This window comes from Elephas maximus, chromosome 1, assembly GCF_024166365.1.
Source record: "Elephas maximus indicus isolate mEleMax1 chromosome 1, mEleMax1 primary haplotype, whole genome shotgun sequence".
NCBI lineage: Eukaryota > Metazoa > Chordata > Mammalia > Proboscidea > Elephantidae > Elephas > Elephas maximus.
This window is the reverse complement of record NC_064819.1, coordinates 130209930-130225218: the sequence shown is the minus strand read 5'-3', so window position 1 is coordinate 130225218 and position 15289 is coordinate 130209930.

Sequence of the window (15289 nt, the reverse complement as noted above, 5' to 3'; positions counted from 1 at the left end):
TAATTGCTTTTGTAAACATTTAAGAAATTCCCAAAAAGATATCCATAAAGGGACCCATATCATCTATAATGTTTAAAGAGTGATTATAAGCAATACACTGTTCAATAGTTTCTTTAAATCTCAGTAATGGTTGGAGCAACAAATTCTGCTGAGTGTATAGTTCTTGTTTTTACAACATTCAAAGAGATATTTCAAATTAGATCAAAACATTGGGGAAATTGAGAATACATTTGTGTCATTTACCTCGTATTTTTTAATCTTATTTTATTGAAACTACTTACCTGAAGTCATTGTTTTTATATCATAACAAGAAAGACACTGCTGACATATCCTGCCTCACAGATAGCATTGTTTACTATTATTGCTTATTTTCTGAAACAAAGCATTTAAATTAATAATACTAAGGAGAAAACATATAGTGAATGAGTAAGGGATTTGATTCAGTTGGACTTTAATTCTTTGCATTTTTAAAAATTTAATACTTTCTAACTTTTATATAATCTGCATTAAATTTATAAAAATGCATTTCTCCCGTTATGTCTAAATATTCAGAATAAAATTCTAAGCCATGAGCCTACCTAAATGCACTTTGTTCTTACTTACCTTTATGTGTTCATAGTACATTTCTGTTAGATATATCCATACACAAAAAACAGTTTGGGAACATCAGAATATAAAACAGTATAGCAGATACTCAGTAAAACTTAAGAGGAGATTTGGTTTTTCCATAACCAGCAAAAAAACTGTACATATTTCTCTGAAAACACTTTCCTCTAATTTCATTCTGCTACCATTCATTTCTTCATACATAAAATACTATAATACCCTGAGTCAATTTATTATGAGGTTAACTATCACTGTCATCTTTCCTAGAAGAAGTTTTTCTTCTTGTTGTTCTTAATTAGGTCTACAAATTAATTTCACATATTATTTATTTTTCAGAAATTAAATCTGTAACAAAAGATCTGTTTAAAATCTTAAAAAGCAAAGATGTCAGTTTGATGGCTAAGGTGTGCCTAGCCAAACCATGGTATTTTCAATATTCTCATATGCATGCAAAAGTTGGACAATGAAGAAGAATTCACAAATTCAAGTTATGATGTTGGTGAAGAATATCGAATATAACATGGGCTGCTGGAAGAACAAAAAAGTCAGCCTTGGGGGAAGTACAGTCTGAATGCTCTTTAGAAGCAACGATGAACTTTGTTTCACTGACTTCGGACACGTCATCAGAAGGGATCAACTGCTAGGAAAAGACATCATGCTTGGCTAAGTAGAGAGTCAGCATAAAATAGAGATACTGCCAGTGAGTTGGACTGACACAGTGGTTGCAACAATGAGCTCAAACATAATAAAGATTGTGAGAATAGCGCATGCAGGACCAGGTAATCTTTCGTCCTGTTATATAGAATGTCACTATGAGTTAGAGTCCACTTGATGGCACCTAACAACAACAGATAATTGTAAAGACATTCCATGCTTATGAATCAGAACACTTAATATTGTGAAGACGTCAGTACTACTCAAAATAATCTATAGATTAATGTAACATTCATCAAAATTTCAATAACATTCTTTTCTGAAATGGAAAAGCCAGTCCTCACATTTATGTGGAACAGCAAGGGCCCCAAATAACCAAAGCAATATTGAAGGAGGAAAATGAAGTAGGAGGACTCGTGCTTCCTGACCTCAAAACATATTGCAAAGCTTTAGGAATCAAAAATGTTTGGCACAAGTATAATAATAGACATATAGATCATTGGAATAGAAATGAGAGATCAAAAATAAAACTGTATATCTATGGTCAATTGATTTTCAACAAGTTTACTAAGTCCATTCAATAAAGAAAGAATAATAGTCTTTTTAATAAGTGGTGTTAAAACACCTGGATTTCCATAAACAGAAGAATGACCCATTCCTCACACCATATATGAAAACTAACTTAAAATAGATCAAAGATGTAAACATAAGATCTGAAACCATAAAACTCTCAAGAAAACTCAGGTGCAATGCTTTGGGACCTAGTTTTTTTTTAATTTTTATTGTGCTTCAAGTGAACGTTTACAAATCAAGTCAGTCTGTCACATATAAGCTTATATACACCTTACTCCATACTCCCACTTGCTCTCCCACTAATGAGTCAGCCCTTCCAGTCTCTCCTTTCGTGACAATTTTGCCAGCTTCCAACCCTCTCTACCCTCCCATCCCCCCTCCAGACAGGAGATGCCAACAGAGTCTCAACTGTCCACCTGATACAAATAGCTCACTCTTCATCAGCATCTCTCTCCTATCCACTGTCCAGTCTCTTCCATGTCTGATGAGTTGTCTGACGAGTTGTCTTCGGGAAAGATTCCTGTCCTAGGCCAGCAGAACGTTTGGGGACCATGACCGCCAGGATTCCTCTAGTCTCAGTCAGACCATTAAGTATGGTCTTTTTGTGAGAATTTGGGGTCTGCATCCCACTGATCTCCTGCTCCCTCAGGGGTTCTCTGTTGTGCTCCCTGTCAGGGCAGTCATCAGTTGTGGCCGGGCACCATCTAATTCTTCTGGTCTCAGGATGATGTAAGTCTCTGGTTCATGTGGCCCATTCTGTCTCTTGGGCTCATAGTTATCGTGTGACCTTGGTGTTCTTCATTCTCCTTTGATCCAGGTGGGTTGAGACCAATTGATGCATCTTAGATGGTCGCTTGTTAGCATTTAAGACCCCAGACGCCACACTTCAAAGTGGGATGCAGAATGTTTTCATAATAGAATTATTTTGCCAATTGACTTAGAAGTCCCCTTAAACCATGGTCCCCAAACCCCCGCCCTTGCTCCGCTGACCTTTGAAGCATTCATTTTATCCCAGAAACTTCTTTGCTTTTGGTCCAGTCCAGTTGAGCTGACCTTCCATGTATTGAGTATTGTCCTTCCCTTCACCTAAAGTAGTTCTTATCTACTAACTAATCAGTAAAAAACCCTCTCCCACCCTCCCTCCCCCCCCCTTAACCACAAAAGTATGTGTTCTTCTCAGTTTATACTATTTCTCAAGATCTTATTATAGTGGTCTTATACAATATTTGTCCTTTTGCCTCTGACTCATTTCGCTCAGCATAATGCCTTCCAGGTTCCTCCATGTTATGAAATGTTTCACAGATTCGTCACTGTTCTTTATCGATGCATAGTATTCCATTGTGTGACTATACCACAATTTATTTACCCATTCATCCGTTGATGGACACCTTGGTTGCTTCCAACTTTTTGCTATTGTAAACAGAGCTGCAATAAACATGGGTGTGCATATATCTGTTTGTGCAAAGGCTCTTATTTCTCTAGGGTATATTCCAAGTAGTGGGATTTCTGGGTCGTATGGTAGTTCTATTTCTAACTGTTTAAGATAACGCCAGATAGATTTCCAAAGTGGTTGTACCATTTTACATTCCCAGCACCGGTGTATAAGAGTTCCGATCTCTCCGCAGCCTCTCCAACATTTATTATTTTGTGTTTTTTGGATTAATGCCAGCCTTGTTGGAGTGAGATGGAATCTCATCGTAGTTTTAATTTGCATTTCTCTAATGGCTAATGATCGAGAGCATTTTCTCATGTATCTGTTAGCTGCCTGAATATCTTCTTTAGTGATGTGCGTATTCATATCCTTTGCCCACTTCTTGATTGGGTTGTTTGTCTTTTTGTGGTTGAGTTTTGACAGAATCATATAGATTTTAGAGATCAGCACTGGTCGGAGATGTCATAGCTGAAAATTCTTTCCCAGTCTGTAAGTGGTCTTTTTAGTCTTTTGGTGAAGTCTTTAGATGAGCATAGATGTTTGATTTTTAGGAGCTCCCAGTTATCGGGTTTCTCTTCATCATTTTTGGTAATGTTTTGTATTCTGTTTATGCCTTGTATTAGGCTCCTAACATTGTCCCTATTTTTTCTTCCATGGCCTTTATCGTTTTAGTCTTTATATTTAGGTCTTTGATCCACTTGGAGTTAGTTTTTGTGCATGGTGTGAGGTATGGGTCCTGTTTCATTTTTTTGCAAATGAATATCCAGTTATGCCAGCACCATTTGTTAAAAAGACTATCTTTTCCCCAATTAACTGACACTGGGCCTTTCTCAAATATTAGCTGCTCATATGTGGATGGATTTATATCTGGGTTCTCAATTCTGTTCCATTGGTCTATATGCCTGTTGTTGTACCAGTACCGGGCTGTTTTGACTACTGTGGCTGTATAATAGGTTCTGAAATCAGGTAGAGTGAGGCCTCCCACTTTCTTCTTCTTTTTCAGTAATGCTTTACTTATCCGAGGCGTCTTTCCCTTCCATATGAAGTTGGTGATTTGTTTCTCCATCACATTAAAAAATGACATTGGAATTTGGATCGGAAGTGCATTGTATGTATAGATGGCTTTTGGTAGAATAGACATTTTTACTATGTTAAGTCTTCCTATCCATGAGCAAGGTATGTGTTTCCACTTAAGTAGGTCCTTTTTAGTTTCTTGTAGTAGTACTGTATAGTTTTCTTTGTATAGGTCTTTTACATCTTTGGTAAGATTTATTCCTAAGTATTTTACCTTCTGTGAATGGTATTGATTTAGTGATTTCCTCTTCGATGTTCTTTTTGTTGATGTGGAGGAAACCAAGTGATTTTTGTATGTTTATCTTATAACCTGACACTCTGTCATACTCTTCTATCAGTTTCAAAAGTTTTCTGGAGGAATCCTTAGGGTTTTCTGTGTATAAGATCATGTCATCTGCAAATAGAGATAATTTTACTTCCTCCTTGCCAATCCGGATGCCCTTTATTTCTTTGTCTAGCCTAATTGCTCTGGCTAGGACCTCTAGCACAATGTTGAATAAGAGCGGTGATAAAGAGCATCCTTGTTTGGTTCTCGTTATTAAGGGTAATGCTTTCAGGCTCTTTCCATTTAGAGTGATGTTGGCTGTTGGCTTTGTATAGATGCCCTTTATTGTGTGGAGGAATTTTCCTTCAATTCATATTTTGGTGAAAATTTTATCATAAATGGTTGTAGGACTTTGTCAAATGCCTTTTCTGCATCAATTGATAAGATCATGTGGTTTTTGTCTTTTGTTTTATTTATATGGTGGATTACATTAATGGTTTTTCTAATATTAAACCGGCCTTGCCCACCTGCTATAAATCCCACTTGGTCATGATGGATTATTTTTTTGATATGTTGTTGAATTCTATTGGCTAGAATTTTGTTGAGGATTTTTGCATCTATGTTCATTAGGGATATAGGTCTGTAATTTTCTTTTTTTGTGATGTCTTTACCTGGTTTTGGTATCAGGGAGATGGTGGCTTCATAGAATGAGTTAGGTAGTATTCCGTCATTTTCTATGCTTTGAAATACCTTTAGTAGTAGTGGTGTTAACTCTTCTCTGAAAGTTTGGTAGAACTCTGCAGTAAAGCCATCCGGGCCAGGGCTTTTTTTTGTTGGGAGTTTTTTGATTACCATTTCAATCTCTTTTTTTGTTATGAGTCTATTTAGTTGTTCTACTTCTGATTGTGTTAGTTTAGGTAGGTAGTGTTTTTCCAGGAATTCATCCATATCCTTAGGTTTGCAAATTTGTTAGAGTACAATTTTTTGTAATAATCTGATATGATTCTTTTAATTTCAGTTGGGTCTGTTGTGATGTGGCCCATCTCATTCCTTATTCGGGTTATTTGTTTCCTTTCCTGTATTTCTTTAGTCAGTCTGGCCAATGGCTTATCAATTTTGTTAATTTTTTCAAAGAACCAGCTTTTGGCTTTGTTAATTCTTTCAATTGTTTTTCTGTTCTCTAATTCATTGAGTTCAGCTCTAATTTTTATTATTTGTTTTCTTCTGGTGCCTGATGGATTCTTTTGTTGCTCACTTTCTATTTGTTCAAGTTGTAGGGACAGTTCTCTGATTTTGGCTCTTCTTTTTGTATGTGTGCATTTATCGATATAAATTGACCTCTGAGCACTGCTTTTGCTGTGTCCCAGAGGTTTTGATAGGAAGTATTTTCATTCTCGTTGCATTCTATGAATTTCCTTATTCCCTCATTGATGTCTTCTATAACCCAGTCTTTTTTCAGGAGGGTATTTTTCAGTTTCCAAGTATTTGATTTCTTGTCCCTAATTTTTCTGTTATTGATTTCCACTTTTCTGGCCTTGTGGTCTGAGAAGATGCTTTGTAATATTTCGATGTTTTGGATCCTGCAAAGGTTTGTTTTATGATCTAATATGTGGTCTATTCTAGAGAATGTTCCATGTTCGCTAGAAAAAATAAGTATACTTTGCAGCAGTTGGGTGGAGAGTTCTGTATAAGTCAATGAGGTCAAGTTGGTTGATTGTTGTAATTAAGTCTTCCGTGTCTCTGTTGAGCTTCTTACTGGATGTCCTGTCCTTCTCCGAAAGTGGTGTGTTGAATCTTCTACTATAATTGTGGAGGTGTCTATCTCACTTTTTAGTTCTCTTAAAATTTGTTTTATGTATCTTGCAGCCCTGTCATTGGGTGCATAAATATTTAATTTGGTTATATCTTCCTGGTCAATTGTCCCTTTTATCATTTTGTAGTGTCCTTCTTTATTCTTTGTGGTGGATTTAAGTCTAAAGTCTATTTTGTCAGAAATTAATATTGCTACTCCTCTTTTTTTTGCTTATTGTTTGCTTGATATATTTTTTTGCATCCTTTGAGTTTTAGTTTGTTTGTGTCTCTAAGTCTAAGGTGTGTCTCTTGTAGGCAGCATATAGACGGATCGTGTTTCTTTATCCAGTCCGTGACTCTCTGTCTCTTTATTGGTGCATTTAGTCCATTTACATTCAGCGAAATTATAGATAAGTAAGTGTTTAGTGTTGTCACTTTGATGCCTTTTTATGTGTGTTGTTGACAATTTCATTTTTCCACTTACTTTTTTGTGCTGAGACGTTTTTCTTTGTAACTTGTGTGTTCCTCATTTTCATAGTATTTGACTTTATGTTTGTTGAGTCGATACATTTTTCTTGGCTTTTATTTTGAGTTGTGGAGTTGTTATACCTCTTTGTGGTTACCTTAATATATACCCCTATTTTTCCAAGTAAGAACCTAACTTGTATTGTCCTATATCACCTTGTATCCCTCTCCATATGGCAGTTCTGTGCCACCTGTATTTAGTCCCTCTTTTTGATTATTGTGATCTTTTACATGTTGACTTCAATGATTCCCTGTTTTGAGCATTTTTTTTTTTTAATTAATCTTAATTTGTTTTTGTGACTTCCCTGTTTGAGTTGATATCAGGATGTTCTGTTCTGTGACCTTGTGTTGTGCTGGTATCTGATATTATTGGTTTTCTGACCAATTTCCTTTAGTATTTCTTGTAGCTTTGGTTTGGTTTTTGCAAATTCTCTAAGCTTGTGTTTATCTGTATATGTTTCAATTTTGCCTTCATATTTCAGAGAGAGTTTTGCTGGATATATGATCCTTGGCTGGCAGTTTTTCTCCTTCAGTGCTCCGTATATGTCATCCCATTGCCTTCTTGCCTGCATGGTTTTTGCTGAGTAGTCTGAACTTATTCTTATTGATTCTCCCTTGAAGGAGACCTTTCTTTTCTCCCTGGCTGCTTTTAAAATTTTCTCTTTATCTTTGGTTTTGGCAAGTTTGATGATAACATGTCTTGGTGTTTTTCTTTTTGGATCAATCTAAATGGGGTTCAATGAGCGTCTTGAATAGATACTCTTTCGTCTTTCATGATGTCAGGGAAGTTTTCTGTCAGCAGATCTTCAACTATTTTCTCTGTGTTTTCTGTCCTCCCTCCCTGTTCTGGGACTCCAATCACACGCAAGTTATCCTTCTTGATAGAGTCCCACATGATTCTTAGGGTTTCTTCATTTTTTAATGCTTTTATCTGATTTTTTTTCAGCTATGTTGGTGTTGATTCCCTGGTCCCCCAGATTTCCCACCCTGCATTCTAATTGCTCGAGTCTGCTCCTCTGACTTCCTATTGCGTTGTCTAATTCTGTAATTTTATTGTTAATCTTTTGGATTTCTGCATGCTGTCTCTCTATGGATTCTTGCAACTTATTACTTTTTCCACTATGTTCTTGAATAATCTTTTTGAGTTCTTCAACTGTTTTATCAGTGTGTTTCTTGGCTTTTTCTGCAGTTTGCCTTATTTCATTTCTGAGGTCATCCCTCATGTCTTGAAGCATTCTATAAATTAGTTTTTTATATTCTGTATCTGATAATTCCAGGATTGTATCTTCATTTGGGAAAGATTTTGATTCTTTTGTTTGGGGGGTTGTAGAAGCAATCATGGTCTGCTTCTTTATGTGGTTTCATATCAGCTGCTGTCTCCAAGCCATCACTAAGATATAAAATATAGTACTGATTTATTCTATATTTGCTTACTGAGCCTTAGCTTGTTTTGTTTTCTTTCAATATAGGTGGATGGGCTACTAGATTGTGCTGTCTTGTTTGTTGTAGTCCTTGACTTACTTATGACCTATTACCAGCTGGTTTGGGCTGTTGCCAGATATATATGCCTGAGTCCATTCACTATTCTTGAGTAGAATCTGATTTTGGGTCATCAAGTGTGTGCTGCACTCTAACACCTACCCACCTGGAGAAGTAGTGGTGATAGTTGTGTGCACCAGATTCTATTAGCAGCTGGGGTTCACACTCCAGGGGGGCAGGGTGCTGACAGGCTTCCCCCAAGTGTCAGTGAGGTAGGTGTGTCTCTATCCCTAATGCACCTTGGTGGGAAGGCTCTGCAGCTGTACCTTAGGCCCCCAATGCAAGTACCTCTACTAATTGGTAGGTGTCACCCTCCTTAGACACCTAAGGCAAGAGGCTAGGTGGTGTGGGGGGAGCCTCAGCCCTCAGTTCCCTGTTGTGGTTCAGTTAGGGCTCTGTTGAATAAGCAGAGATATCAGACCTGGGAAACTTGTTTTTCCAGTAAATCCGCTAAAAAAAAATGCAGTCAGATCCCTATCAGAACTGCCTTTGCATTATAACAGCCACCTTGTTCCCTGTGGGATGAAAGTCCGAGATTTGGATCATATATGCTTGGCTGGAGCTGGTTCTGTGTTTTTAGTCTAATTAGGGAAGGATTTTTGGTCCCTGGGTTTTTTGTGATTGCTTCTCTCAGGCCAGAAGAATGGGTTAGGAAAAGACCAAAAAAAAAAAAGGGAAAAGCAAAACCGCGGAGCCGAGCCGTTCTCCCTCTGGCTCAGGAAATTCCAATGTTAATGAAGCCGCCTGGGAAGGGGAGGGGAGGGTTCAGAAAAACAGGAGAGAGTAGCACCCCCGAATATAGCCAAAAGTTGCTTATCTTGCTTGGGATGACTATTTTATCTGAGATTCCCAAGGGGCGTGTTAACTATGTGTGCTGGCTGTGTGGAAATTGCCCCCAAGGGTCTGGCCCGCTGAAGCCGCGGTCAGATCCTCCGCTGCCAGTCCAAAGCCCAGCGTCAAGGTTCTCTGGCTGGGATGCTGCCCTCCCGGCTCCAAAATCAGTCTCTGCCTCCCAGGGACTTCTCCTCCCACCAACTGCATCGCCACGCAGCCCCCGCGGACCGGCTGGGCCCCCTCCCAGGGTTAATTCAGGGGAGTAGGGCTGCGACCCGTGTTTGCGCAGTGACCAGATGCCGTGCTCAGCTCCCCTGTGCCCAATCCAAAGCCCGGCGCCAAGGTTCCCTGGCTGGGACGCTGCACTCCCGGCTCCAAAACCAGTCAGTGACTCCCGGGGACTTCTCCTCCCACCAGCTGCGTCACCACACCTCCCGCGCGGACTGGCTGGTCTCCCTTCCAGAGTCAGTTCAGGGGCATAGGGCTGCGCCCCGTGTTTGCGCCATCACAAGATGTTGTGTTTAGCTCCCCTGGGCCTAGTCCTAAGCCCGGCGCCAAGGTTACCTGACTGGGACGCTGGCTCCAGGCTCCGAAAACAGTTGCTGCTTCCCCATAGTTGTTCGTTCTCGGTCTCTGTCACTCAGGTCAACTCTTTAAATCTGTGTTTGTTGTTCAGGGTTCATAGATTGTCATGTACGTGATCGATTCACTTGTTTTTCCGAGTCTTTGTTGCAAGAGGGATCCGAGGTAGCGTCTACCTAGTCAGCCATCTTGGCCCCCCTCCTCAATATTACAATTTTATTGACATTATAAAAAAGTTATCTGAACTTCCTGGAACTCGGTTTCCTTCTCTGTAACATGTTGAATATACATCCCTTTCCTATTTATTAGGCTTTGCTCTTAGAAACAAATTAATTACGAAGAAACAGGTACCATGTATGCCACATAAAATAAGGAATCATGTTTCTAACTGTCTTCTGTTCGGCCACCTTAGATAGCTTTCTTTATTTACACCATATACACACGCACGAGATTTAACATTTCTGATTAAAATTATCACATAAAAACATACTGAACAATAATTACAAACCTATTAATTGTATCGTATTGAATTGCGTAATGGTGAAGGAAGGGGTTTCACCGGTGAAAACCTAGGTGGTTGAGCCCAAATAAATTTCACTAGGTGACATAAATTGATGTCACCATGGCCCACTACAGTCCTAGAAATTTTAAGTAAGTGACTATAACGTAGCATAGCTTAACAGATGAAATCGCCAAGATTAAGCATCTCCACAGAGGCCAAACATGCCTGACTTACTCCAGTTCTGAGTCCTTAATAACTACTGTCTTTCCTCTAAGTTGCTTTTAAATCCTAGTTTTATTCTTATCCATTCGATAAATAGTTCTTAAATCCTTATTCTGTGCCAGGAGCTCTGCTGGGCATTAGGGACACTGAAATGCAAATGTGCTTGCTCTCAGTTTAATCTATATTGAAAGTCTGTATTCCTTTACCTTTTGAAAGTGAGGAAGAATAGTGTCAAAAAATAGAGATAATAAATCAAGTAAAATAGAAATAGCCAGACAATTGCATTTTCTATGAATAGATGCAATTATACAAAGTACTTCATTAGGCCTTCATCGTATAAATGAAATGATATGTCTGTATCAGATCTTTAGGACTTTGTCTTTATATAAGGCAGCCTCTGTTCTATTTAGGGAAAAAAGTAACCAAACATATATGATTCATCAATGTCCTTAATGGTTTCTGACCACAGTAGTAATATTCATCAAGTGTCATAGAACTCAAATTGGCTAATCATAAAAAATATGTATGAATAAACATAGGAAGCATTGACACAAAAACATCTCTGCATTATTTATAATTTTTATGAATGGGTCTGGCTTTGAAAGTTTTAGATTTATGTCTTTCAATAATAACTTTTTGCATATGTATGATGCTGCTGGAATTCTCTGACTTAGAGGCCTGACTGTTTCTGCTTTTGAATGTTCGGGTGCTCTGAATTGTGTTGCAAGAAGATTGGCTACAATGAAGAGACCACATGGAAAGGACACAGTGAGAGGGAGTTGCTCTGGGGAAAAAAAAAGCCAACAAACAAAAACAAAACACCTGAAGAGAGAGGGAGACCCAGCCATTCCAGAGTCCCAGAGGAGCCTAGTCTTCTAGCTTTCCCTCCAAGATAACAAATGTGTGAGTGAGCCACCAAGCATGTTCCAGCCCAGTGGAGCCCATTGCCTTACTTTAGCATCATTTACGTAGAAGAATTGCACACCAAGCTAAGCCCAGCTGTCATGGATTGAGTTATTTCCCCCCAAAAATCAGTGTATCAATTTGGTTAGGCCATGATTCCCAGTATTGTGTGGTTGCCCTCCATTTTATGATTATAATTTTATGTTAAAAGGATTAGGGTGGGACTGTAACACCATCCTTACTTAGGTCACCTCCCTGATCTAATGTAGAGGGAGTTTCCCTGGGGTGTGGCCTGCACCACCTTTTATCTCTTAAGAGATAAAAGGAAAGTGAAGCAAGCAGAGAGTTGGGGATCTCATATCACCAAGGGAGCAGAACTGGGAGCAGAGTGCATCCTTTGGACCTGGGGTTCTTGATGCTGAGAAGCTCCTCGACCAGGGGAAGATTGAGGACAAGGACCTAAATCCAGAGCCAACAAAGAAAGGAAATCTTTCTCTAGAGCTGATGCCTTGAATTTGGACTTCTAGCCTACTAAAACCCATACCCAGTGCCGTCGAGCCGATTCCGACTCAGGCAGAAAATAAATTTCTCTTTGTTAAAACCATCCACTTGTATTTCTGTTACAGCAGCACTAGATGGCCAAGACACCAGTCAATCCAAAAAATTGTGAGAGATTTAAAAATTGTTTTTCTAAGTCACTTACTTGGTTTTAAGGTTTATTGTACGACAATAGATATTCTCACCCCTCTATCAGTAGATTTCAAGTTGTTTAAAACATAAAGTCATAGAAAAGGCTGATACTTCCTCAGAGGAAAATAAATATGACAGGGTCAAGAGAAATAAAATCAGCAAGATAAGTTTTCATATTTTATTACTGGTACAGTGTTTTTTCAAATCCATAACCCTCAACCACAAGCCTATTCCTGCTTTATTTTTAATAATATGTTCTAATGCTTAAACAAAAAACTGTGAGTAATACAAACACACTTTACTATTCTTAGTTTTCTACTGCATACAGCATATGCTTAAAAACCAAAATTCTCTTATAAATTTATGAACTAAATTTGATCGTCAAATGCCTTATTTATCTAGGTCATTAATTTAGATGTGATACATTGAAAATCATCATTTACACTTTAAGTGTGGAAGAATTTGTTTGAAATTTTTACAGGCTTTAATATTTTTAAATTGAAAGGTAATTATTGAAAAAAATAAAGACTCTATGACTTGCTGTAGTTTCTTCCTCAAACTCAATATATTTAAAAGTGGGCTAATATCTCTTACACTAAAACTAATTCTCTTTCTTGATTCCTTGTTGCAATTAATGACAGAATATCAAATGAAATGTGCGCTAGTTTATGTGTGTAACTCAGACTACAATGTTCAAAAACTGCACTTAATAATTTCCCTAAGCTTCACACTCAAGTCTATAAATTGGTAACAGAAATGCATGCCTTACTTCCCAGGGTAAATATGAAAATTAAAATGAGGTATAAACATATTTATATATATATATGTGTATATTTAATGCTTTTCAAACTGCAAAATATTATAAAGATATAAGGTTACATGTACTAAAGAAATACATATGATTTATTAAGACTTAAGTTTTCAGACAACACTCATGACTTTCCCTGGTTAATTTAGAAATGTTCACTGCAGGAATTCAACATTCAGCTACTCATAAATTTTAAATATTTGAGATTAAATGATGGTTTACTTTCCTTGCTCTTTTCTTCTTCTTCATCTTCAAATTTTTACTCTCCTTATTCTTCTCCTCCTATTTTTTAAAAATGAATATAGTTTAAGAGAGGTTTTTTTCTGCAGCTTTTTCTTTTTTTTTTTTCCTGTACTTTTTCTTCAGCCACCAAGAATGATATCCAGTCACTTCCTAGGAAACTCCTATTGAAACATCAGTGACCCAGCCACCTTCTCCTTACTGTTTATTCCTTCTATAGATTACATATCTGAGGATACTTGGAAGTCTCAGGCTAAATTTAGTGTTCAAAATTATATTTTATGGAACACTTCAAGCCACTACATTGATAATAATTGATATTTGTTAGTAATAACAAACTTCTTATCGTTTCCACATCAACTTGAGAATTTTTTTTTTTTCCTTAAATCATCTCATTTGTTATCTTTGCATATTACCTCAAATTGAACAGGTCTCTTTCTCCCCTACAAGTATATAGAAATTATTTTGGGCAAGATCTGGCAATTAGTCATTTAGGGATTTCAATTGTTGTCAAAGACTCAGTATTCATTTTTTATTGCTGTGTAACAAATTTCCACAAACTTAGTGGGTTGAGGCAAATCAGATTTACTCTTTCACACTTTCCACATTTGAGGAGTTTAGGCACAGCTTTGCTAAGTCCTCTGCTCATTAGAAGGCTGCAGTCAGGTTGTCAGGTGAACTGTGGTCTTATCTGAGGATCAGGGAACTCTTGCAAGATCACTCAGCGGCCAGGGAACAATTTTAGCTCTTAGACAACAGCTGTGAGTTGGAATCGACTTGACAGCAATGTATTGGATTTTTGCTTTTGGTGGACACTGTTGGTAGTCCTTGCCAGATGGCCCTGATAGGCAGTTCACAACATGAATGAATGATTTCTTCTAGCAAGTGGGAATGTGTTTCTCTGAGTTTTGACTTTCTTTTCAAGGCTCTTCTGATTAGGTCAGACTTACCCAAGATGATCTCTCTTTGATTAACTTAGAGCCGACTGATTATTAACCTAATTAAGGCAATGATATCCTATCACAGTCCCATACTTAGTCCACTGTCATGGGTATAGAAATGGTACACGGTGTGTAAAATAGAGGGTGGAAATCTTAGAGACCATCAAAGAATTTTGCCTAACAGAGATTGCTATTGACGCCTGTCATTATTACTTACATCTTCATAAGTCTAACTCTTATAAACTCTATATTTTTATAAATCATAGATCATAGAAGGACATGGTCCATTATCATAGCCTCTTTGGAGTAGAATACCTTGCATATTTTATGTATTTTAATACATGTTTAATACATATGTATATATGGAGCCCTGGTGGCATAGTGGTTAAGAGCTGACCTGCTAACTAAAAGGTTGCCAGTTTGAATCCACCAGGAGCTCCTTGGAAACCCTATGGGGCAGTTCTACTCTGTCCTATAGGGTCAGTATGAGTCAGAATCAACTCATGGCAACGGGTTTAGTTTGATTTTCTTATAAGATATTCGGTTCTTGTTGCATGAATTCTTATATTTTCAGTGACATGTTCCAATACATTGGTTGTCAATCTGTGTCATTATGGACTCCATTTTATCCTACATTGTAACTCCATCACCATCAAATATGTTTTAACCTTATATTGTATGTGAAACATTGAGATACCTATTAGGCTACACAGTTTCTGCTCCCAGAAATATTTTCATCTAAATGAGAAACAGATATCAATCTTTCTATTTATAGCCTATCACCTATTCATCCTAAGAGATTAAGCCAACATATGATAAATGTGAAATAATTGGAGCAAATAATAAGTGCTGCAGAAATTTAGAGAAATGATACACATACTTTGTTTCTTGGCTGTCCTCTGTCACTTCGTCAATTAACTGAAGAAGGTGAAAACATTCGCAATAAATAGGCTTTTCCGTTCACTTTGTACTAATACAATTTTCTTACATGTATTCCCTCTTTCACTGAAATATATTACAATATAAATTGATGAATTTATTATAAATGAGTATGTATTTTGAGGTCCCTTTCCTAGTGTCACTGAACCTTCCTCCTTAGAGGTATTTC